This window comes from Phalacrocorax carbo, chromosome 6 (assembly GCF_963921805.1).
Source record: "Phalacrocorax carbo chromosome 6, bPhaCar2.1, whole genome shotgun sequence".
Taxonomy (NCBI): domain Eukaryota; kingdom Metazoa; phylum Chordata; class Aves; order Suliformes; family Phalacrocoracidae; genus Phalacrocorax; species Phalacrocorax carbo.
Genome location: NC_087518.1, coordinates 13,806,677 through 13,831,084, shown reverse-complemented (window position 1 = coordinate 13,831,084; position 24,408 = coordinate 13,806,677). Strand labels below are relative to the sequence as shown.

At 37.5% G+C, this 24,408-nt stretch overlaps 1 protein-coding gene across 2 annotated transcripts in view; it reads right to left on the bottom strand.

Moving 5' to 3' along the window:
• EEFSEC (eukaryotic elongation factor, selenocysteine-tRNA specific) overlaps positions 1 to 24,408 on the bottom strand; it is a 129,015-nt gene that overhangs the window by 95,710 nt on the left and 8,897 nt on the right. The window lies entirely within an intron of this gene.

Here is a 24,408-nt window from a genome sequence, read left to right as displayed (position 1 = left end):
TTTTTGAGTACATACAGCGGGGTTTTTTTTCAAGTTAATACAACACCCGTATTTTGTATCAAACTATACCAGACAGTAATTCTTAGTACACAGGTGACACCCTTAAAATGAATGGGAATTAATAACTGAAACCAAACCATCAAGTCAAATTGATTACTAATACCATTAAAAAAATGCATCTAGTAAAGTAACAATACTGCAGCTTAAGTTTTAGCTAACTGTTATGATTACTAGAGCACAGCAATCTTTATGCTCCAGAATTAAGCCAAAGTAACCAGATCCGAATCTGGCCTTGAAAGGGTGGCTGGCAAGATGCATTATGTATGGTGTGGCATCTCTTCCTTCCAACAGGAGACAAAATCTGCACTAAAACTGCCATACACAGTTTCAGTACAAGGGCCACTATCTTGAAACACTAAATGAACTGCTTTGAATACATTTGTTATAAAACAAATACTTATGATTGCTGTATTTAAGCATCTATTAGCAACACTCTAAAAGAGCCATAAAAATCATCAGCCCAGTTGCTAGAAGGTCAAGAATGTCTACCACAGGGCATTTCACAGCAAAGAGAAAATTAACAAAGGACAGACTCCAGAAAGCCCAGAAAAATGTATCACAATACTCCAGATGAAAATATATTACAGTCAAGGAAACAGCAGCATACTCAAGTTCGCAAATATGTGCCTCAGCACAACTATCGTGCCTCCTCCAAATCTGTAACGTGCTAACTGGCCACAGTTCGTAAGAGATATTTCAAGATGGAACAGAAATCATGGCAGGGGGGAGAGCTGGCACCCAAGCAGGGTGGGAAGCTGTTGCCCTTCAACAGTCATGGAACCAAGGAAAAGATCAGGACAGCACTAACAAATACTTCAACTTTATTCTCCCTGAGGCCTGAGGATGTTTTGTACATGTCTACTCATGCATATCAAGACACAAATGCTCAAGTTTACAGGACCTTTGAGCAACAAGGCCAAAAAAAAAAAAATTTAGTTCCTCAACTTTCCTCTGCACTGTTTAATAAGCCAGCTTTGACAATTCACCTTCTCCCCAATCCCTCAATCTTCTAGCCAGTTTTACATTTTACAACCCATTTCCTTAGTTGCCCTTACTAATACATAACAGTTCATTAAATACTATAATGAAATAATATAGGAAAATAAAATCAAGTGCACAGGGATTCACAAATGTGACATTTCTAATCAGGAAAGTTGGCCGGTCACTTGTAACAGGGTGACAAAACCATAAACCCCTCCAAAGAACATGGAACACCTCATTCAGCATGCTTTTCCCTCACAGCATGTAAATAGTAACAGAAGCCTTAGCATTATTTAAATTGCAAGTACGAAGTTAGACAATGTTTTCAGACTATTAATCAACTCACTACCACATTGAATGTTCCTGAAGAAATGCTGCTGAAGAATTTTTTTACCACAGAACAAGATTTAACTGGGGAAGGTGAAGTGAGGATGAATTACGTGACAGTATTCTCGTGCATGTAATCTCACTTGGAAAAAAACTTTTGAGGCATAAAAATTATTATGACCATACCAAGCAGGCTCCAACAACAACAAAAAGAACAAAAAAGGTGACAATATCACTCAATAGACCTGTGTTATCTGGCCACAGAACACCTGCCATGGGCTCCTGTGGGAAATGGAACAAAAAGGAACTGAAACACCTTGCTTTCACTCAAAAAAAAGGAGACAGGATACGGTCCTACACAGTTAAGAGTGATATGGAAAAGATGAGTGCTCCTCAAGCTCTCAAAGCAGCCAAACAGCTTGAAATTAATCTGAATGAAGTAGAGACATGTGCAAAGGACAGGTCTGCATAAAAAGCAGCACAGCAATCAAGAAAAATATTTTATCTGCATTGAAGCAGGTCATATAGAATCGATGATAAAGTTAAATTAAGGTATTCAAATTCTTACCCCTACAGAAAAAACAGGGGTGTAACCTTTCATTTGCTTTTTCATCTATGAATAAGGTGTTCAAGTACATTCAGAAAGATAAAGATCCTCCTAAAGTGTGATTTCTCGCTTTGCTTGGAAATGAAAGATGAACTATCAAAGTATGCTTCATGTGATGACATACAGCTCAGATGTAGCCCTGTAAAAAGCAAATGAAAAACTAGTTGTCATCAGAAAACAAGGGGGTGGGGAAAGATGGGAATCATATTGCAAGATAAGCAGCTAAACCACAGCACAAAACCAAAGTAAAGTAGATAGTCTGAGTGAAGAAAAACAAACAAGGAAGATAACACATGAACAGAGAGAATCTGGATGACAGCCAGACACAGGAAAAACACAAGATGAGCAGCACCACAGAGAAAAGACTGCAACAAGCACCAGCAGGACTTGTTTGTACCACAAAAGCAACAGGGAACACAGAACTCGTAGGTATTAACAAAAATACCTTCACAGAGAAGAGAGAGAAAAAGTCTAACCCCCGCTTTGAACAATCACACCCAACCTGTTCTTGCATCTGAATTTTGGAGAGTATCTGATTATGAACAGTTATCAGGGAAGTAACTTATTACTCTCTACTCATTGGACTAGTTGAATCAGAGTTGTCATAGATTATGACAAGTTTCAAAAGTACAGAAGGCAGAAACTCAGTTTTCCTAAACTGGCTATCGGCTCCATTTCTCCAAGGGAGGAGCAAAATGATACCACTTGCAGCATATCATTCGCAGCCAGCTCTCACTCTTGATCCTGAGAGAGCTGTCTGAGGACACCAGAAACAACAGATGACCCAGAAAAATAGTATGCATTTAAAAAACAGTATGTAATGATGAACTTTTAATTTTCAGGAGAAAATTCATTGCATTCTCTGCATTTATGTTATTTAGTATATTATAACTTCAAACGTTTACTGAACTAGTAAGGAAGACCCACCCAGAATTTTAGGGAACAAGGCTGCAGACCTTCATTCCCTGCATTAGATTCACTCCTCATAAGCACGTTAAGTAGTGTCACATACCCCTTTGATTTCCACACAGCTTATATAAATAAAGCACACAATTTTGCTCACTGAAGCTAAAGTAGACACTTAAGTCCAAACTCTGCAATGTTTACATGCTACTGTCTCACATCCTTATGCAAAAGTATACAATTAGTAAAACCAGATCTGTTATACCAGCATTCACAGGGAAACACCATGTGAGTACCCAACCTAGAGGCTGCATTTTTAAAAGCTGTAAAACACTATAATTGCCATGGTTTTTTGGAACAAATCATTACATCTTAAATAACAAACCTCCTTCAACCTCGACCGCAGAAGTTGCTGCAGTCCTGCATGCATGTGAACTCAAAACCCCTTCTGTTTGTGCAACATGTTGCATGCTTGTAAATTACATACCCAAACTCCCAGATTGAGCTGCAGGTAAATGAAGCCATACAGCAAACTGCAATGTTTACAGTAAGTTAAAGAGGACATTATTAGGACTAGGAAAAAAAAAAAGGCACCAAAACATTTTAGCCTCTCATATTACTTTATCAGTTCTAAAAGCTTGTTACTATTTTATTACAAATGTGCACTACGCTTACTTTCAGAACCATCAGGTTATAAACTCCAAGCGCTAAACTAGCTAGCAGTTTTAGCATTACTTAAAAGGAGAACCAAAAGACATCTTCCATTAATAGGCAGAATCTCAACTGTTTTTCTCTTCAACACAAGTAGATTAAGAACATCAGAGCATTTACCACTACTACTACATTGGTAAACATAAATTTAGTATTGCATTAGATTCCCCATAATCCATCAGTATAGCACTGACTTGGCTCCAAACTATAAAACCTGGGCTAGTGGAGGGAAGAGGGGTCCAGTCCCTGTGTGAATGAGTGAGAGGCTTTGTGTGCCGCACAAGCATGGAACACAAGCACATACTCTGACTCGTGGCTTCTTCAAGCTACTGTGTCCTGTCCTGTTTGTGGTAATCTTTTTAGCTGACATTGCATAAAAAGTACAACTCCTGTTCACAGGCACCGAAAGGAAGAATAAAATGGACTTTGAAATGTAAAAATGAAATAATTGTGGGCCATGGGCTATAATTTGATTTCATGCTTTACAAGGAAATGAAAGAGGACTTCCTTAAACATACTTTTTTTTTTTAAATATGCTTTTTACCATGTTAGGATTTCCTCTAAAGTAGAGGAGAAAATAGGATTGTAGAAACACCGTTCTCAAGTATCATTGCTACTCAGGGGCAAGGCTCGGTTTTAATGTGTACTTCCCATTCTGGGAAAGAGGAAATTCTTCAATTAATAAACCGGGTGGACTGAGGCGAGTTTTTAGGTTTTAATCAGTTTCATCTGCGCATAGGATAAAAAGACTGACTATTCTACCATTTTTTGCTTCCCCTATTCCCCTTTCAGAAAAATAATAAAATCAATGTTTTATTTTAAATTCTTTGAGGTTAGTATCTCCTGTCTCAGGAAATATTGCCTATATCATGCAGAGAGTATGAAAGTTCCCCCTTCCCAGGCCCCCCCCCTTTTCTTCGTTAAGTATCTTTTTTCAGAAACAACTAAATTATTCTCTGCTTTCATATACAGTAACACCTTGGGAGATGCTACAAGTCACACAGGATTTTGCTAGTTACCTTAGGGAAAGTATTGTGATGAATAAGGAAAACGTGTTATGGGATAGGAAATGTCTCAAAATCTAAACAGAAAGAGGTCTGAGGGGGGAGAGGTATGTGCACACAACTGGAGCGCATGAATTACACATGAAGAAACCCTCTGTGAAGCAATGCAAAATCATGGATCAACACTGATACCACAACTTGGTAGGACACACTTTGAAAAGAACAGGAACTTGTGGAGTTCAAGCGTCCTACCACTGCTTCCCAGGCATGCAGTTTCAGGGTTTCAGCAGCTGTAAGCACAAACAGGGAGCTGTGCAGCTTCAAACACTGGATACCTTGGAATATCTCTGATAGCAAGCAGTTGGACTGGCAACCCAGATGATGTCTTTCTCAATGCACAGTAAAGCTTAGTATTATACACATTATGTTTGATATCTGAACGATAAAGAAACCACTGATTGCACAAATCCCCTTTAAGGAAAACCAGCCACTAAGGTCTTTCCTAAACCAAGAGCTACAAAGAGAAAGCAGTATGACCACGAGGGCATACTTCTAAGTTCATTTCTTGTATGACAAATAACCTGTCTTTTACAGTTATTTATTTGTAATTCTGAGTTCAACTCAACTACAAACAGTAAGTGATGGAAAGAGATAATTGCTAATCTCTTTATTACAAATAAGAGAAGTAAAGGCTTATTTTGTAAAAGACTTCACAGAAGAATCTACTTGGAATACTTTATATTTCATCTCCCAGATGAACCACCATGCAAAATTGTCGTGAAGAGGGTAACGGCCATGAGGACCTCTACCCTCTCCTTTGTCAAGTCATCCAAGGATTCTTCTCATTTGAATATGTTCTAACCACTTGTCAGAAACAAGTCTGTGTTCTTCAGGGGAGGAAATGCCTATACTGACTACAGTACATCAATAAGCTTGATTGGCCATGCTGAAGTAGCACGAACAAAGCTGATAAGGCCTCCAATGAAGGTTACGATACGACAGACTGAGGAATATCTTCCAATAATTTAATATTATATGCTGACTCAGCTATTGTAATATTGTGCATATGAATAAACTTATACTAAACAGATGACTGGGATGGGGGGAGAAAAACCAAACCTCAAAGTGAAAATTTCCCCCAAAACAGGCATTACAACACAGGAAAAAAGGTCATGAAGAGATCCTTTTCAAGACTTCACAGAACATAAGGAGTCCCATGTTGCCTTTAGCCTCTTTGGAGATGTGTTGTACACTGGGCCAGCCATGAAGACCGAAATAATCTTGGGAAGCTTAATGTAGCTTAAAAGTTGCCTACTTAGAGGTGGCTGGCCCACCTTTAAGGGCTGGAACCAGAAAACCTCCAAAGGTCCCTTCCAGCCTGAACTATTTTACAAGACAGTGCTATAAGAGGGAGTCCACTTTAAAGAAGAAGAAAAAAAAAAAAGAAAAAAAAACACACCAAACAAACACAAGAGTGTAGATAAGAGACATGCCCTTATGCATTTTCTACGGACACCTGGAGATCTCAGACCTAAGTAATTCATTATTATGGAAAAGGTGAGCCTCAGGCAGAGCAACTGTGCTTACAGACCAAACATTTTAAAGTCTGGGGTTTTTGCCCCCCTTTCCAATTTTTTTTATTGTAACTACAAATTAAATAATACTTTGAATAAGTTTTCTCACTGCATGCTTCTGGTCATACTCTCTGAAACACATCTGAACTGTCAGACTTCTGGGTCAGGAACTGCAGTGCAAGGGGAGCAGCAGGGTGTTCCAGCCTGCAACAGGCAAAAGTGCAGGAGGCCTGGGAGTTGTGGTGAGGTACTCTGAAAATGTAAAAATGCCCAAAAAAAACCTGTGACAGAGAAAAAGTTAGCACTGAGCTGTTGACTTGATATTTCTCAATATATTATTTTCCAGTGACTCCCCAATTTACTTATTCGGAAGACAATAAGAGCTCACATTGCTCAGTCAGTAGTAACGGTTACAGAGAAGATGTATTCTGAGGTCTCTACTCTTCTTTGGCTGAGCGAGATCAAAAGCACCAGCCTAAGAAGTGTCTGAACACTTCTGCAGTTTCAACCACTACAGGAGACACACCATTCCAAAACAAGGCAAGTACAGGAAGCCCTCAGTACCACCTCAATAAATTCACTGGTCAATCACATGTTAAAGTTATATGTATGTTTTGTAAAAAATACACACAATAAAACAGAATCTTTCCTCCAAAGGCTCCCAAACAGAAAACACTGCCAAAAAGAGATTGCTGTGAATCTTTTTAATTTAGACAACTGAACAATTTCCTACACTTTCCCTCTCTTCCCCAGCACAAACAGAAGCTAAGTACACCTAAGCTTCTCTCAGCCTGCACATAAGCGAGAACAGCACAAGTAACAGCAAGAGCTAAGGATACATGCTTCTACAGACAAGGAAAGGATCCATTTCCCTTCAAGCATACTTTTAGAAGCAAGAGAGTAGATTTTTTTTCCTTCACTTCCATTGTAAAGATAAAACACGCAAGTCAAAAAGGCATTTCTACCCATAGTTTCAAGCCAGGGCAATCACACACTTTACTTTGTTATTAATCTACATAGCTAGATATCTATAGTCAGCTACCTAGAAGCAGTCAATAGAGCATACTGAAAAGTTATTCACTCTGCCACACCCTGCTGATGGAGGCTGCAGTTCTGCAAGCTGGGAAGCTCCTGCTCCCATCTACACTTCCTCAACACTGTGCTTATTCAGGTCTTCCATGGCTTACGGAGGGTCTGATGAAATGCGAAGCTGAAGCTCAGAGCAGTCAGTTCAACTCAGCAACACCAGAGAGCTCTCATCTGGATTAGCTAGGTGACCCAGCTGACGCAGGGCTCCAGGGAAAGCCAGAACTGGCAAAAGGAAGGCAGCAGGACCAAATAGCCAGGAGCTGCAAAGGGGAAAAAGGAAAAAGCAAAGCAAGTCTCCTGCTTCTAGGGACAGGATGCTACTGCAGGCCAAGTTGTTAATGAAACAGCAGCCTGAGAAATTTCAGAGAAACTTAAAAGCTGAATAAATGGTTAATGTATTGTTATTAAGTGTTGGAAGAAACTTATTAAGTACACATGCATTTACACAAAACTAGAGCTATTACTCTAGAAAATTGCAAAAAACCATAGTCATAATATGCTGTTCAATGCAGAAGTGCTTTATGTTTAAAAGCAGTCAAAAAATGTAAAGTAATAGACTGTACATGTGATGTAATACTGAAATAAAATACTGCATTTAGATCTAATCACTTTCTGAAAAAGGAATTTGAAAGATTAAGTGGCTTCAAAGTATTTCTTCACATACAAAGAAAAATCCATGTTAACAGCATGCAATGACAAAAGCACATGAAGCTGAGAAAGAGAATGGAAATAAAACACCTCCAATAAGAGGGCACAATGAATTATATAATGGTAAACCTCAATGGAACACAGCACAACAGCCTCAAACTCAGTCCTGCTAGATACCAATTGGTTTCAGACAAATGAAAATATAGATTTAATATTTATGCAATTAAGATTTTTAAAGCTACGTCCAGCTGGATGAAGTTTCATTATTTATAAAACATTTATTATTTTATCCTGTGTAAGAGACATTAGGATGAAACTTTAAGCAAGGGGACACTTCATTCCATCATTGACATTCTTGCTTTGACCCTCTGAAACATTCACTTTGCTTCCAAAGAAAATGTAGCAAATTAGATGAGTAATTACTAACGTCTAGTATTTCAGTTCCTATTCTTCAAAATATTTCTGGGAAAAAAAATGGAAAAATCACCACAAATGAGAATCCTATAGACACTGAGGGAAGAGCAAAGAATCCTTGACTTGTAACAAGAAATACTATACAATACGTAGCATGTGTGAAATTGAGGTAAAGCACCATGAGAGAAGACATCATCCTTCCTCCATATGTAGCAAAGTCCTCTTCTGTAATACTACCTATTACTAGACCTGAATATCTATATTGACAAGGCACAAACTGGACAGAGTCCAAAAGAGACCTCTACTTATTTTAAGGCCGAAGACATTAACTGTGGTAGGGTTTAAAAAAGCCTACATATCTTGAAAAAGCAACAATCATTCTGAGTAGACAGAGATGACTGCTACAAAAAAAGCTAGCATTTGCTGAATTACACAACACCATGGTATTTCAGCTGCATTAATTTCTTTCTTGGCTTGAAGTCAAAAGTGCATGAATTGTGAATTAGTTAGCAAACATTAACTTTTTGAAGTGTCATTCATATATATTTATATGCAAATACAGATACCAGTAAAGGTGGAAAGTTAAATATGTAGGATACTGCACAAAACTAGAGTAAAAGTTACCTAACATTTTAGACTGAACATCATTATACAGCTCATCATCCTTGGAGTATAATCCATGGCATATAGTAGGAAAAACAGTTACTTCATACACTTGAAAGCAAAAGAAAGCAAAAGAAAACAATTGGGTTGCTACCATTTGGGTTGTAAACTCCTCCACCCCCCCCCACCCCACCCCCCAATGCCTGTATTACACCTAACACAAAAAGGTTCAGTTCCATAATTTTGCATCCAGACTATAACACATCTCAAGAAGAAAGTCATGTCAAATTTCTGGATTCCCAAATGACAATGCAAAAATGGCACCTATAATTCCACTGATTCGTATCAGACTCAAACCTAAGAGGTTCACAATGAAACACCCTGTTCTTCTGTCTAGAGTTGAGTTCATAAAACAAGGTTTCTGAAACAACGTGGCAATAAGCTATACAGTAAATCAACACTATATGCTCAAGCTTCAGGAGAAAGAAAGGTGCAAAATAAAAGAAAATGGATACTTGTAAAACCCCCCTTTAACCTCCTCAGATGTTATTGTGTGCTTAAGGCCCTAGTAAGATTTCCTATGGCCTGATGAGTGATTAAAGTTTCAGACTTATTCAGAGGTATTTTGCTTTGGTATCAAGGCCACGTGTGTTTCTGCACTGCTCTGAGGAATTAAACATAATGTAACATTATGCTTGGGTCTTACATAGGGACCGTAAGTGGTCCACGAAGGTCCATGAAGTCTTTACTGTAAACACTGAAAAGCAAACAGGTCAGAAGAAACAAGATTAAAAAATACCTTTTTTATAGTCTTGACTCATATCAACCTCTCCCATGAGATTTCAAAGGAAAAAACTTTAAATATGTTTGCATATGATAATGCTAAACATGTTGCAAAAAATCTGACTACAAGGTATTACTATTCTGCCCACTCAAGTATTACAGACATTATCTTTGAAGCTATTTCCAAGACCAAAAAGAGAAAGTAGTAGCTAAACAGCATAAAAAGAATCAAGTATCCAGAAGAAATACGAAGGCACTAAACCTGCACGAATGAGGACATGAGCCCATCCCCAATTCTATCAGACTTCCATGCATCTGTAGTCTTCTGCTCCATCTCAAGACTCAGTTCACACCAGACTATTCCCAGCTTCAGGAATGTTGCACCTGAGGATTCTCCACTGATGATGAACACTGGAGTGTGGAGACAAATAGTGAGTAAAAGCCTCTGCAGTACCTACTGTCATGGAAATTCCTGCTACCTCCCAGATATCAAGGCTTCAGCCTACAGTAGGGTATACACAGGTATACATTTGTATACCCTACTGGTAACTATAGGTGTGCCTATTGTTGTGAATTATAACAATCATACAAAACCAGGTTGGTACTGGAGAGAGAAAAGTGGTACATTAAAGATGACTGGAATATGAACCTGACATATTTTCCAAGGTTGTTCCAGGGCAAATAGTACATAAACAGGCAAACAGTACCTACATGCACACATTTTCCTTCAAACCAGTTAGCTGCTTCAGGCAGTGAACTTCTGTATTAGCTTTTCAGAAGATGTAACACTGTGCTGTTCTTGAAGAACAACTAACTGAAATATTACCTAACCAAGGTGTTCATATTTCTGTATTTGAATATACTATTACATACAGGCCAGTACTGGACTCAGAGAAGGGAAAGAAACCGTATACCTGAATAATAACTACAAAGTTTCTGTAAATTCTGTATCAGTGCCATTTCACACTCAGCTCTTCCTCTTTTCAAGTTCTTTTAAAATTCTTACAAGATGATATCATTACATTAGCCTATCTAGGATTCAATCACATCCATGCCCGTGTTGCAATACAAAAAGAAACAGCACATTTCAGAAATCCTTACACAAGCAATACACTGCTTGAGTACTTGATTATCTCAGGATAAAAAGAATGTGCTATGCTAAATGACCGACTAGTTGGGTTTTTTCCTCCAGAAAGACTAGAGAATTGTTGCTACAGAGCATCTATTGCCTCCCTCTGGGTACTTAGGAAAATTACTGAATTGTGAACATCTTAGAATGCCTGTTTGAATTTCTTTAAGCATATTTTAGTCAGTTTAATATTAGCAAAAAATCTTACTGTCATCTATCTTTTGTGTTAACTTCTTAAAGTCCTGCCTACCCAAAGGATATCTCATTGTGAATTCTTTTTCATTCTTCTGCCATATCTTTGAAAGATCAGTCTAACAGTTTCGTGCAGCAGTCATAAGAAGCAAGGCAAGGACTATCACAGCAGGTATAGCTAGACAGACCTGAATATACATTTGGACATGCAACTCTGAACTTGCACAAGCTATAAACAGCAGTTTGCATGCAGTTAAAAAACACCTATAGGTATGAAAGTCATACCTTAGAGATGCTGCCGAACCACCTCGAAATTCATTACTCCACTGAACTCTTCTCTACTTAAATTCAGTGCTTTATACCAACTACCCTGAAGATCATGAAATGTACAGGGATCCACAAGAAACATGCAAATTAATACCCCGATCAGAGATTTACTACTCGATTCTCTTCTCTCCACCTCTCTGTCAATTCAACGACATTAACCTTGTAGTGCACCTGCAGCTTTAGACAGCTCAGGAAACACCAAGAAGAAATTTATTTTAAACCTCGTACAGATCAAGATCATATTTCTATGAGACTAAAAAAAATAAATCTTCTTGAACAATTCTGCAAGTCACTAGTCCAAAAGTAAATCTCCAATTCCTCAGATTCTAAATCATTCTCCTACAAAAAAGAAAATCCAGTTTCCATGTAAAGTGGGAAATAAATTAACATGATTCTACTCTTAAAGCATTTCAAGCTCTAAGCTACCTTGCCTCCATTCTTGAAATTACGTTTCCAAAGGTCATACACCCCAAACCAAGGAGCTTGTTTTATACTAAAATCCAGTGCCATTAACATTTTTTACAACACTGCATGCAGCACAGTGTCCCAGGAGAAGAGTTATAGTAGGCTATGGAAAGATTCATGCACAGCTCTCAGATACATTCCATCTGATGATGCTGAACAAGATTTTTTTTAAAGAAAGAGTTTACTTTTTTTTCCCCTCCCTCCCCCCAAAGAAAATTAAAGATTGCTAGAGGCAAAGAAAAAAAACGTTCTTTAATTTTTTTCTTCACCCTCCACAATACTGAAATAACATCAGTCAGGGTTATAAACATCTGTAATTGCCAGGGGAATGTACAATACATTCAGAAACTCCAGGCCACATATCCTGTAGCTCTGCACTTCACAAACAAAAGGTTGGAGAAAGAAAGAGGGGGTGGGGTACAGGGAATAAAGGCTTAAAGATTAAAGTCACAGGCAGAGACAGACGGCTCCGTTTTTTAATAACTGAAAACACGAGTTGTGCCTGAATGTGCTCATTGTTTTATAGCAGGGGGTAGAGTCTACGCATGCTGGACTGGCTGGCGACAGAATTGCCTTTGCATCAAAAATAAGATTTACAAAAAGAAGGAAAAAAAGAAAAGAGACACCAAACCCATGCCCTAATTTCCCCTCTTGTAATGGTTAATGATGCATTCAGGTAGAAATCAACAAATTATCCCACCTTGCCTTTATTAAATTGGGGAAACTTCACGACTAGAAGTACCACCTGATTGTAACAGCCTAACAGACAATTGAAGAGATGTCTGAATGCTTTATGCTGTGAAGGAATACAGACTCTTGTACAACAATAAGTCATACATAGCAAACAGGCACATCTATGAAACAATCAAATCAATTTCTGATCATTTATTTGCACAATAAAACTAGTGCTGCAAGACTGAATTATGTGATCTAAGCAAATTTTTATAAGGATTTAAGAACTTCAGCTGTCATGAAGTTCTTAAATCCATTTGAAAAAGTATCAGCTACACTTCCAGTGAACGAAAAGGTTCATGATTTGCATTCACTTCAGTCACTAAAAAAAGTCATTAGCTTAAAATGTTGCACTAGAGTATCAAAAAATTGAAAATGTTTTGTTTAAGTTTTAAAAACAATTTTTCTCTCATAAGATCTAAGTACAAGATGCTTATGGCTACTCCATATCCATGACTGCACACGTATATTTTTTTAAAATTCCATAGTATACAATCTGCATAAGGACAATTTTTAATCTAAAAGAGGAAGTACTTATCATTATTTATCTCAGTGAATAGATTTTTGTGGGTTAGAGCCCATCAGTGCCCAGGAACTCACATGAAGTTGAATGCAATCAGTCCAGTTCCACTCCCAGGTGCCAATGGACTACAGGTAAACATGCACTCTAAACAAACACATGAAAATAAAAAACACTAGAATAGAACTGAAAGAATGATCTAATCTAGCCTAAGATGCTACTGTAACAGAGCTTTTGTTTTACCTTGTTTGTTTTACTTTTTTTTTTTACTTGACAGCTTTGCTTTAAATATAGACAGAAAGGAGATAATTCAACAAGACAACAGGCTCTTTCATCTAAAACCATGAGACTCCCAGTCATAACTTCTCAGGGAAGCCTAAAATAAGGAGCAGGGAGGCACACAACAGGAGTCAATGAAATGTAGTCTCCTGCCCGAAGCAAGCATGCTGTGCAGGGAGGAATCAGTGGCCACAATACACAGCTCCTTGACCAAAAATGTCAGACCTAGAATGCTCCAACTATCATCCCCTCTTTGTTGATATAACACTTTTGCATCATCAGCCGCTAGACGTCTTGTTGAGATTAAAAATATTGTGGAAAGTTACTGTCTGTTTAGCGAAGAAAAAAAAAGTCAGGGTCCATGTTAGAAAGGGAGGGGAAAGGAAAAGCCGAAACATGAGCTCATAAGCCTGTTATGGAGGATAAAGGCAGGCTTTGTTTTACTTTACTCATACCAAGTAAGAACAAGGGACTCATCACTGTTTTGAGCTTGAACTGCAAAATTTGTTTTATATGCAGCACTGCCACCTTTTTTTTTTTTCCTCCTCACATAACTAAGCTACCCCTCCTTCTCAAAAATAGCTTCTGCTGATATGTTGGTCAAGTATTTAAGCTTATATGAAACCTGTACAATAGCAGAGACTATCATTCTGCCCATGCTGTAAATTTTGACACTTCAGAAGCACACAGAGGCATTCTTATACAGTAAAGATAAACCTTGGTTATATGACCGATTCTGTCCTGAAGTTCTCATATGCACAAACAAGTAAATCAAAATTAAAATATATGAATACTAAAAACAAAACAAAACAAAAAAATCACTTGGAGAACACACTGGATATCTAGCCACACTAAATGTTAGGCAACAGTTATTACATTGGAGATTCTTCTTTGGACAAGAAGTATTCATTCTTTTTAAGCTTTCAAATCCAGAAGTCAGTCCAAAAATACAACGCTATGTTTAAAAAGTACAGTCTTTGGGAGATTAGAGGAAAAAACACTCTAGTAAAAAAAGCCTGTCCTCTGACAGAAACACTACCCACCAGCGCTGTCTCTAAAAGAGCTCAAGGGCAATAGTAAAAGGCAGCAAGGGAAAAGCATAGTCTGGATTCTAGTTTCTTGCTCTTAGAAAAAGGCGAAGAGGGTGGTAATTTACCGTGTACAACCAAATTGTACATGAAAGTTTAAGAACAGCCAATTAAAGCTAACATTATGGAATGGAACTGAGGGTCCGAGTGGAACACATTAGACACGCATTCCAGACAATGGCTCCAGAGTCTGCCTGCGAGGCAGATACTGTAAAATGTACAAAGGGTCAAGAAGTTCTTCTTGAAGGAAACCCCAGCTTTGACCAGGAGCCGTGACAGCTTCCCCAAAAGATGAACACGGTGTCCTGCGACAGAATGACATCAAGGCTGTGGAGCTAAGTAACACTTGGTCATCACCTGCATTGGCAGAATGCTATGGATAGAGCTTGACAATTATGGCAATTGAGGAAGGGCAAATCTCACTACAATTAAGAATCAAATAGAGGGGGGAAACAAGGAACAAAGAGGATATCCACTACAACTAACAGTAATAAACATGCCTATTTTATTTCAGTTTACATCTCCTACACGTACCTGTCATACATTCAACTAGAGCTTCACTTCTCTGTCAAGCAGTTCAATCTAGAACAACTAAAAGAGCTACCAATATCTAGTGGGAAGTTAGAAAAGAAAGACAACTACCTCAGGCTACCAGGACTATATTACATTTAGCCTCCAGAGTCTTCTGTACTTTGGAGTATGGTGAACCCCAACTTTGATGCAAGTTTCTTGGTTTCTGTGACAGTAATGCAGAAAACTGTTGCACTGGTATTCCTGCTGCAGCATATAACCAAATGGAAATGTAAAGCTAGAAGAACAATTATATTAGTCCTTGTGTCATGTACTTCAACATACAACTCCACCCATATGCAAAACTGGGAAATTCATTCAACTTCATGATATTTAATTCTATGAGGTTCTAATACTAACACTCTAACTTCCAGACCTTCACAATTTCCAAAAGCCAGCAAAAATTACAACCCTTACAAGAACAGTGTTGGATCAAGGATAAAAATATATCCACATTAAAAAAAAAAAGTAAGGTTGTCCTCAAGAAAGACACACTGCAAACAATCTCAGGTTTTATGCCAGGTTTTATTTCAAGCACCTGCATAACTACACAGCTATAGCAGTACAGCACATGGAAAGAAAGAAAGAAAGAAATCTCTAAAACAAATCAGTCCCAAACAATTAAATTAAGGATGCCAGCTCTGGGAAATCGGATACTTTCATTCTCTGCACTGTGCACAGAAAATCAGAGCCAAAGTAGACAGCAATATTTTGGAAGATAATTTTTTCTGGACACAGCCCAGCCAAGAGCCAGTTAACCTGCCTTGCTGCAACACTGAATATGGAGTGCTTTGTTACCTTACACATTTGAGATAAGTAGTTGAAGAGTTAACATCATTAAATTGTTCTTGCTAAGGTTCTAAGAGTTAATAATGTACTACCAAGGAAAAGTTTTATATGCAAAACCACTGCAAACTTACCACTTGAAAGGAAACTCAAAGCAATGATCTGTTAGTTTATTCTCAGTTCACTTCAACAGTTTACAACAGTCACAAAAGCCTGTAACTTCTGTTTGGTTTGAAAGATAAATTTGACTCACCACTGAAATTCTGAAAAAGAGATTTATTTTGTACTCCGTTCTCTGGCCTTCAGTCCATGGCAGACATCAGGCCCTGCCTAACAATTCAATACCAAATCATGACAATAACAAGCATTCTGCATAGCTTGTCATTCCACTAATAGACATCACATTGTGCCAGAGAATCTTCTCTGAGGAAGCCATTACGGTGCATATGGTACTATTTTATACTTCCTGCCAGGCCAACAGAAGGGCTTTTGACAGTGTATTTATATTTTTACTGACTAGGATTGCACAAGACACACACCTCATTTCAGAGTAGTCCCAAGGGGTCAACCATCATGTACATCTCACATCCTACTACTTCAGGGCAAAAAACTGTATCATGCTGGATACGCTATCTAAATTGCCAACGCTCAAAGCACTCCAGAGATTGCAGGTTGCATGGTATTTGTGTTTCACATTAATAAATTCTCCATATAATTATTAAAAGTCCATTTGTAATACAAAAGGTGATGTTCACTGTAAAGGAGAAAAGCAGTGCTAAGTTTAATTATTAAATAAAATCAGACACAATACTTGCCAAGATTAGAATTTAAACTGTATTAAGAAGGACTGGAATTTAATGGTCTATAACCAGAGATAAGAGACAGTAGCAATGCTTGAGTCAATGTTTTCAACAGTACTAATAGGAGGGAAGGTAAAAAAGCTAAAGCATCATGATTTATAAACAGATGACTTTTTAAAAAATTTCACAGCAGATGATGTGCTATAAAAAGATATTCCAAATTTGACTGGTAGAGTATTAGTTTAAAATAAATATCTAAAATGGTTTCAAAGATTTACTTTATTATTTAAAAAGAGATACTCATGTGAATGAGGTTTTGCAGCCAACTAAGGAGCAAAATACAGACCCAGTGTGAGTTTGTACCGGTTTGGACCTTAATCCTGCAAGCTCCCTTAGAGTTCTGCACAGCTGCAGATCACCCAGCTGGGCTCTGAACTGTTACTTCTACAGAGCCACAAGCGTGCACCGCACTTCAGATAAACACAAAACAATGCCCCAGCTTTAGAAAGCTCACAGGCTAAATTTAGACCAGTTGCTCCGTAAAATACTGAAAACATTTTCATCTTGGACACAGCCAGGTTATTTTATTGCTTCAAGTTTTATACTTAGAAAAACATAGATCTTGAGGTAAACATACAGAAACCATCAACGTACAAAACCAGCACTTTTATCTCTAAAACCCCTCATAATTAAAGAAAAAAGTTTTCTATTAGGTATTTTGAAGAATCTCAAAAGGTGAAGTTGTTCAACACAACCCTGCACAGTAATTTCATAGTACAGCTCAAATATTATATATAAAATAGAACATGCTTAGGTTATCATATATATTTCAGAATAATTCAGAGCCAGTCCTCCAGCATTTTCTCTAGAAATGAATGAACAAACAATTGAATAAAATACAAGCATTGTCTCTTAAAGGTACAGGCATTTTATAAGTAGTAGTGGCAGTTCGTGCACATTAACATCTGTTGGTCAAGTAAAACGTCATTCAAGATCAAAACCTTCATCAAGACCAGAGCTATGCTTCTGTGACCAAGAAGGGTCATCAGAAGAAAAAGTACAACAGGTCTCCCGGCTCTGCGTCCCACACACCCTTCCTATGCTTCATTTGATAATTAAGAACTACTACTTCTCTCCCAAATCTAAGTTTCCAAGCTAAAACAGAGGCTGACAACATCCCCAGGGAAGTAGGAAGAAAGACTACAGAAAACAAAGTCTGCTCAGAATACACATTGCTCTGCCAAGCTCATGTGACAAGCTCTCAGGAATGCTGGCACTGCTCAAGCTATTCAGTGGAAATGCACAACACGCAACACGCACACTAGGAATCCTAGATAAACAAGAAAATAATATGGAGTGCAAAGCACTGATGCTTCTACTCCAAAGTATACTGTACTTCTAAATTTGCATTTCACTGTTTACAAATGGGACAACATAACCAGCACATTTCAAGAGACCACTAGTCACAGCAAAAATTCAAAGAGCAGCAACAACAGGCACTGGGCCATCACCAACTAGCTTAGATGGGATTCTAGAAATTAAGTGCCCATTAGTCCAGCAAAACCACCTGTGCTTGCTAATCTAGCCTTCGTGATACAATTTCTCAGGTGACTAAGAGAAGAAATTCCTAAGCAAGAATACAAAACAGCGCAAAAGTATGTTAGGAATATCTAAAGATTACATACTTCCATCTTCAAAGAAACCCATTCTTAGACACTTTTGCCTTGTATGAGCATTTTTATATTAACTATTACTTTTCACATTTGGTAGGTCTTGTTTCCCATTCACATCTTCTAGACTTGGAGAGATTAGAGTCTAAACTAAGCTAAAAGAACTAGAGTTATGGAACAAGGGATGGAAAACTCAAAATGACAATTTCATTTCAAATAAACTTAAGTAAATATGCTTCATTTGTTATCTAGCCACTTCAGTCTTCACATCAAATGATGGAGACAACTGCTGTTGAAGAACCATATAATAATAATGGAAGAGAAATACAAAGGAACTTTATTAAGTATATTCTTACTGACAATTTACTATAGACTTAAATTTTATTAGTAGAGTTCCTTAAAGTACTTCCAATAAATTAATTTTTATTAATTACATTGAAATTGTCACAGTTAATCTGCTTTTGAGGAAAAATTGTCTTGTCATTTTGTAAAAATATAACATTGAAATAAAGTATATGAAGAGGAAAAAAAGTAATGTAGGTAGAGAAAATTAAATAGTCTTTAATGACCAGTCTACATGGAAGTAAAAAAATAGATAAAGATCACATTAATGGGTATTTAATTTTTTTCTTTCTTTATAAAGTAATACTAGCACCCATTTACATGACTTTTACACACTGGGGACAGGGGAAGAGACCTAAGAGACCACAAGGAGGAAATTTATTTTTTTTTTTAAATTGTTTTAAAAACAATGTTTTAAAAACAATGTACTCAGAGAAACAAGAGCTAAGTGTACAGTGAGAAGATTTGCCTCTCTCAAAGAGCGAGATCTGTTGGTCCAGGGAAAATTAAATCACACCTCAGAGCATACAGGTTTCAGGACGGGCTTTACCAACAAAATGAAAGCTTTGAAGTTTTCAGTACCAAGAGGTAGCAGCAACAATCTATTCCCTCTCCAGCAGCACTGCGCAGGCAAAGAAGCCTATTTCAGTTCAGTTCTGTTAATATACTAGACTCAAGCTTGTATACTCTTAAACCTGGAAGCAAACTGAATACATAATTTTAAAACATACAAAACACATGGAACAAACAGAAATGAAGCACAGGTGGGTTATCAGCAACCCTACTTCCCAAACCATTCTACCTCACACTCTGCCAGTGCCCACCTGAATTTAATCCTTTCCTTATCAGTTACAACAGAAAATGAACAAGGGCAGCTTTTTACAGTATTGAGATCCTTTTCTCTTCTCCTCCCTCTTACTCTTACAGGAAAGGACAACATGTAAGTATCAAGAAATTGCTCCTCAAACCCATTTCACACTGCACCGTCGCTCCTCTCTTCCTTCTCCCCCACCCCCTTAAGAAAAGGAAAAAAGAAAAATCTTAATTCATTTGAGGAACTGCCAGCTTCTGAACATGAAGAAAAATCCATTTGAACTACAAGCTTCAAGATCAGCCTGCTACACTCCTTATTCCCCTGCACCTGAAAGAGGTATAGTATGAACCACTGATGTTCAGGCAAAGCCTGAAGATAAACTTCAGAACAGACTTCTCTAGAAGTTCGGAGGGGGGGGAGAAACAGGACACAACTCTTATTTTCCTCTTTTCTCAAAAAAATCAGGTAAGAATATCATTAAAAACAACACCACGGCTACAGATCCTGCTTTCTTGCGTGTTCTTACATGGCATGAAAAAAATCTGCTGAAATTGCTAGGCATCAGCCAAATTCAATAAACCAAGATCATCTCTAACTGTAAATGCATCACTAAGATAAACAAATGCATAATTGAAGAGTACTAATCACTGCTTAATGAAATGCTAAAATCACCAAGAAAGAATACAGCTTTAGTGATTAAAGCTCAATTTTTTTGGTTGCTCAGAGCTAAGAGAAGTAGAGAGAGAGATTACAACTCAGGCATTTAAAATATTTTGCAATGAAAATTATCACTTAGAAGCATCCCATATTTTCCAGAATACACTTGTTTTTTGAAAAATACCTTGATGGGCTACTTTGCTGACCTACTAAAGTCATGTTTGCCACCTATAAGCTAGTGCTGAGCATCCTGGATTTCAATCATGATGGTAACTGTACAACTCTGCTTCTTGTGACAAGTTCTCATAAATGCACTGTTTCAGCTGAGCTGATCTTGGCTGCTTTATTGCATCTATACTGTACTATCCTTCTGACCCCTAAGTTAATTTTTTTTTTCAGGGAACATCAGACCCCACTTGAGCACCCTCTTAGCAGAAACACATTCCACATTCACAGAACTTATTTATTCCACTTTTGAACAAACAGTGCATAAAGGGGAACTCACAGAGACGGGCAAAAGTACAAATCTTTCACAGAGAGCATAACAGCTTCCAAATAGAATAACAACATCTCCAAACATGTGCATTTTGATTATTTCATCCTGGCATCCTGAAAATTTTCAGTGTCCAACAAAGACAGTAAATAAAGTTGCATTTGAGATGCTATAAATTTGTTACAAAGTGAAAATGCTGCTGAAATATCATATGCTGCTAAAATAAATCTTAGACAGCTTAACCTCATTCTTTTAACTATTTTGTTCCAACTATTCTTATATGAGTCCATAAATTACTGCAAAAAGGTTTAGAACAGTATGCATAAGCTTTGAAAGGATACTGTCAACTAATTTAAATTTCACATTAGTCAATTCTGTTATTACCTAGGATTGACTCAATTATACACAAGAACACACACAAAAAAATTTCCATAAACCTAACATCACTTTATGTGATCTACAGTTTTCCTAGCTATGGTCTACCATTTTCTTAATGGGACAAAAATAAAGATCTTTAAAATTCAAAGGGAAAAGAAACAAGTACAGTAACCAAAATAACTTTCAGAAAACTTTCAACCACTGCATCAGTTTGACCACATTACTTTAAAAAAAAATATTTTAAAGTAATTTAAAGACTCACTGGTTTCTTGATGGAGGGTGGGGAAAAGAAATGGAGAGCAGGGCTTGTGTTTAAAAAAAAAATCCAAAGTTAAATTTGTCTTTACATCTGATTTGTTTGACTTTAACTTACAACAAAGAAAACATTAAACCCTACAAAAGCAGTGCAGGCTATTACTGTAATAATCAACTACTTCATACAGTAAATAAAGCTTCAAAACAAAAAAGAAAACACTTCTAGGGACACATAATGAAAAAAACACCCAAACACACATACCCCCACAATTTGTTAGTGAGTACGGTTCAGTAGTGAAAACATCCAAGATGAACTTTCTGTAAAGACAGGATTTTCACCCACTGTTTTTTTGATTTATTTTTGGTGGGTTTTTAAGAATCTAGCTTCAGTTCAGAACTCTTTCCTTCACTTAACTAAAAGAGTATTTTCTCTATGCCAAGCTTGGCATGGTTCAATTTAACCAGATCTACATTTTTTTTATATTGCCCCTAGATGCATTATACAGCCCCACAGACAAGTGAATCTCCTCCCGCAAGAGATTCCAGTTAAATAGCACTTTCTGACAGTAAAAGCTAGCATTACTGGATATCATAATACCCATCAAACAGAGTAAAGGGAGAGCTCAATTGCAAACACATGGGTAAACATCACCAGCCCCTGAAATTTTATCACAGCACTTGAAATAACGGGAGGATCTCAGTTGTTCGTCAGGTGAAAAGTCTACTCAGGGAAAGAAATACGCGTTGTCCTGTACGACAGGGTGAAAACCTGTCACACAGCAAGTGAGTTGAAAGAACAAAACTATTTCCTTAAACTTCCTCAGGGATGCCCGACTCATGACTTTTGAATGTTTAACAATACTGTTATGCCATACACAAGAATAAATATTATCAACAATTATTTCAAGGGTTTTATTACAGATTTTACTTATATGTACATAAACCCAGGCATATAATTTTGGTGTAAGAACTTGCTTTTCAGGCTTTAAGGAATTTTTAACATGAGGCATATTATCCTATTAATTCAAGTTATAATACTGCCAGACAGCAACCAAGTTTGAGCATTATATGCCCAAAGCTGGTCCCTGAGGTGAATAGCATTGTTGACACTTGGGATTTTTTTGTTGCTGTTGTACTTTTCAGTACTCTAAACTGAATACTTATTGTCTCACTGAGAATAGGGAGAGATTCTGATGCTGAGTGCTTGTAAGTATGACAATATTTTGGGGTTTCTTTAGTCTTTAAATCTAGCCTAGACAATTTTAAGTACCATTTGAACCATTTTCCGTATTTTCTGATTAAATGATTAAATCAGTTCTTCTGATATCTTTAAAGGATACTTCATAAATTAGAGTACAAACTCCAAAAATTTTATACTTAACACAGTACATGATCTTTTTCATAACTCTTCAAACAAGTTTAGGGGAAAGTATGGTTCCAAAGTTGTGTACATATAGAACTGCACAATTAAGTCAAACAACACAAAATACCTGAATTTTTCCATCACACAGCAACACTAATGCATGTGTATATTGCAATTTTTCAGGATCAGACAAGCTACCTCTATAAAATTGGGGGGGGGTGAGGGGGGGGTGTTGTTTCATATCTACACTCATGTCCAGTTCCTTCATAGCCAGGACATACTGGTACAATGCTTCAAGATGCTGAACGCCTTCAATAAACACCAAAGTGTGAGGGTTAACAGTAACACTTGCTGATAGGTCCTAAGCCCTTTGCAATTTGGGGGAGACACAAGTCTAGCATCATTTCATGGCTGCACTAGGTTAGGAGCTTACCTTTGAGACAGATCATTCACAGAAACCTACCTCAACCCACATTTACTACTTACCCTCCTCTCCTATTCCAGCAGATGACCAAAACACAAGCGCTGCTACCACTCCCGACTGAATGGTAGCTATCATCTGGGAGTGGGTGACAGCCGTATGAGAGGAGCACAAACCCCAGGGAGGACTGAGGCATGCCACTATTACTTTACATATATACTCTAAGCCACATTTTAAATCATTTCACATACTAGAATGTCAGCATGGATAACCACTGCCAGAACATGACACAGAATCCCCCGAAGTCAACCACAGGTTCAGGTAATCATGACCTCCCTTTTTACAACATAAATGCATAATTTCCGCACCACTCTTTGATGAAGGGACCACAGACTTAAAAAGAGGAAACAATTACAGTCATTAGAATTTCACCCAAGCATGAGATTTAATCTCAGGCTATGGTCTTGCCAATGGCTGTGGGGGTCTCAGTGGAGACAAAATTGCTGAGGGAGAAAAAAAAAGCCTCGATGATGACAGTAGTCAGCAAGAGAGACTGAGCTTTGTCTTCCATCCAACAGCACAGTCAAATACAAGGAAACCATTTTCCCTCCCCCTCTACTTGATCCTAAAAAAAAAAAACCTACAATAATTGTTTCTTTCTCTGAAATACAGTTTTTGCATGCTTTGGAAACTTTCTTCTCTAAAGCAATGCTGCTGGAAGGGAAGTCTTTAATATAAGAAAAGTAGGTTTAAGCATGAATAAACACCTAAGACAAAAGATCCTTGCCTATCCTAGTTAATAACTGGATAGTTCTGTCAACAACTCTCAAACACTTGTACAGCTTTCCTTACCCAACAGAATCTCCAAGACCATTTCAAATTTTACACATACAGGAATCATCTCTAAAATATGCTCTACAATACAATTAATGGAAATAAGAGATAGGTGAAACTGCCAACAAATCAAGGCAAAGCTCCACAGTGAGAAAGAGCACACAAGATCTGAGAGTACCAGCTACTCCTATATGCCAACCATATGTTGCATCCCAAGTAAGACATGAAACAAAGCAAAACTTTGGCACAGTAGAGGAAGACAATGCTACAGGGGATTGGATGAAATTCACTTTTCTGCCACTGTCGAACAAGCAGATCTGCAGTGGACAAAACAACTTCATGATCTTTCTATGGCATGAAGTAAAAGAAAATAAGAAGATTTTAAACAAAACCATAAGCCCAAATGAATCTTCTCCTCCTCTGGAACCTGGGGTGAGGGGCCTGGATTCTTACCCAGGTCAACTTCTATAAGCCTCAAAATTCAAACTTTGATTTTTATTTCCCCTTATCATCCTTTACCCCTACAATGCTCCTGAATACAATTTATTAATTTTTGTTTAAGCTATCCTCCCTGTTCCATTTCCTTTTC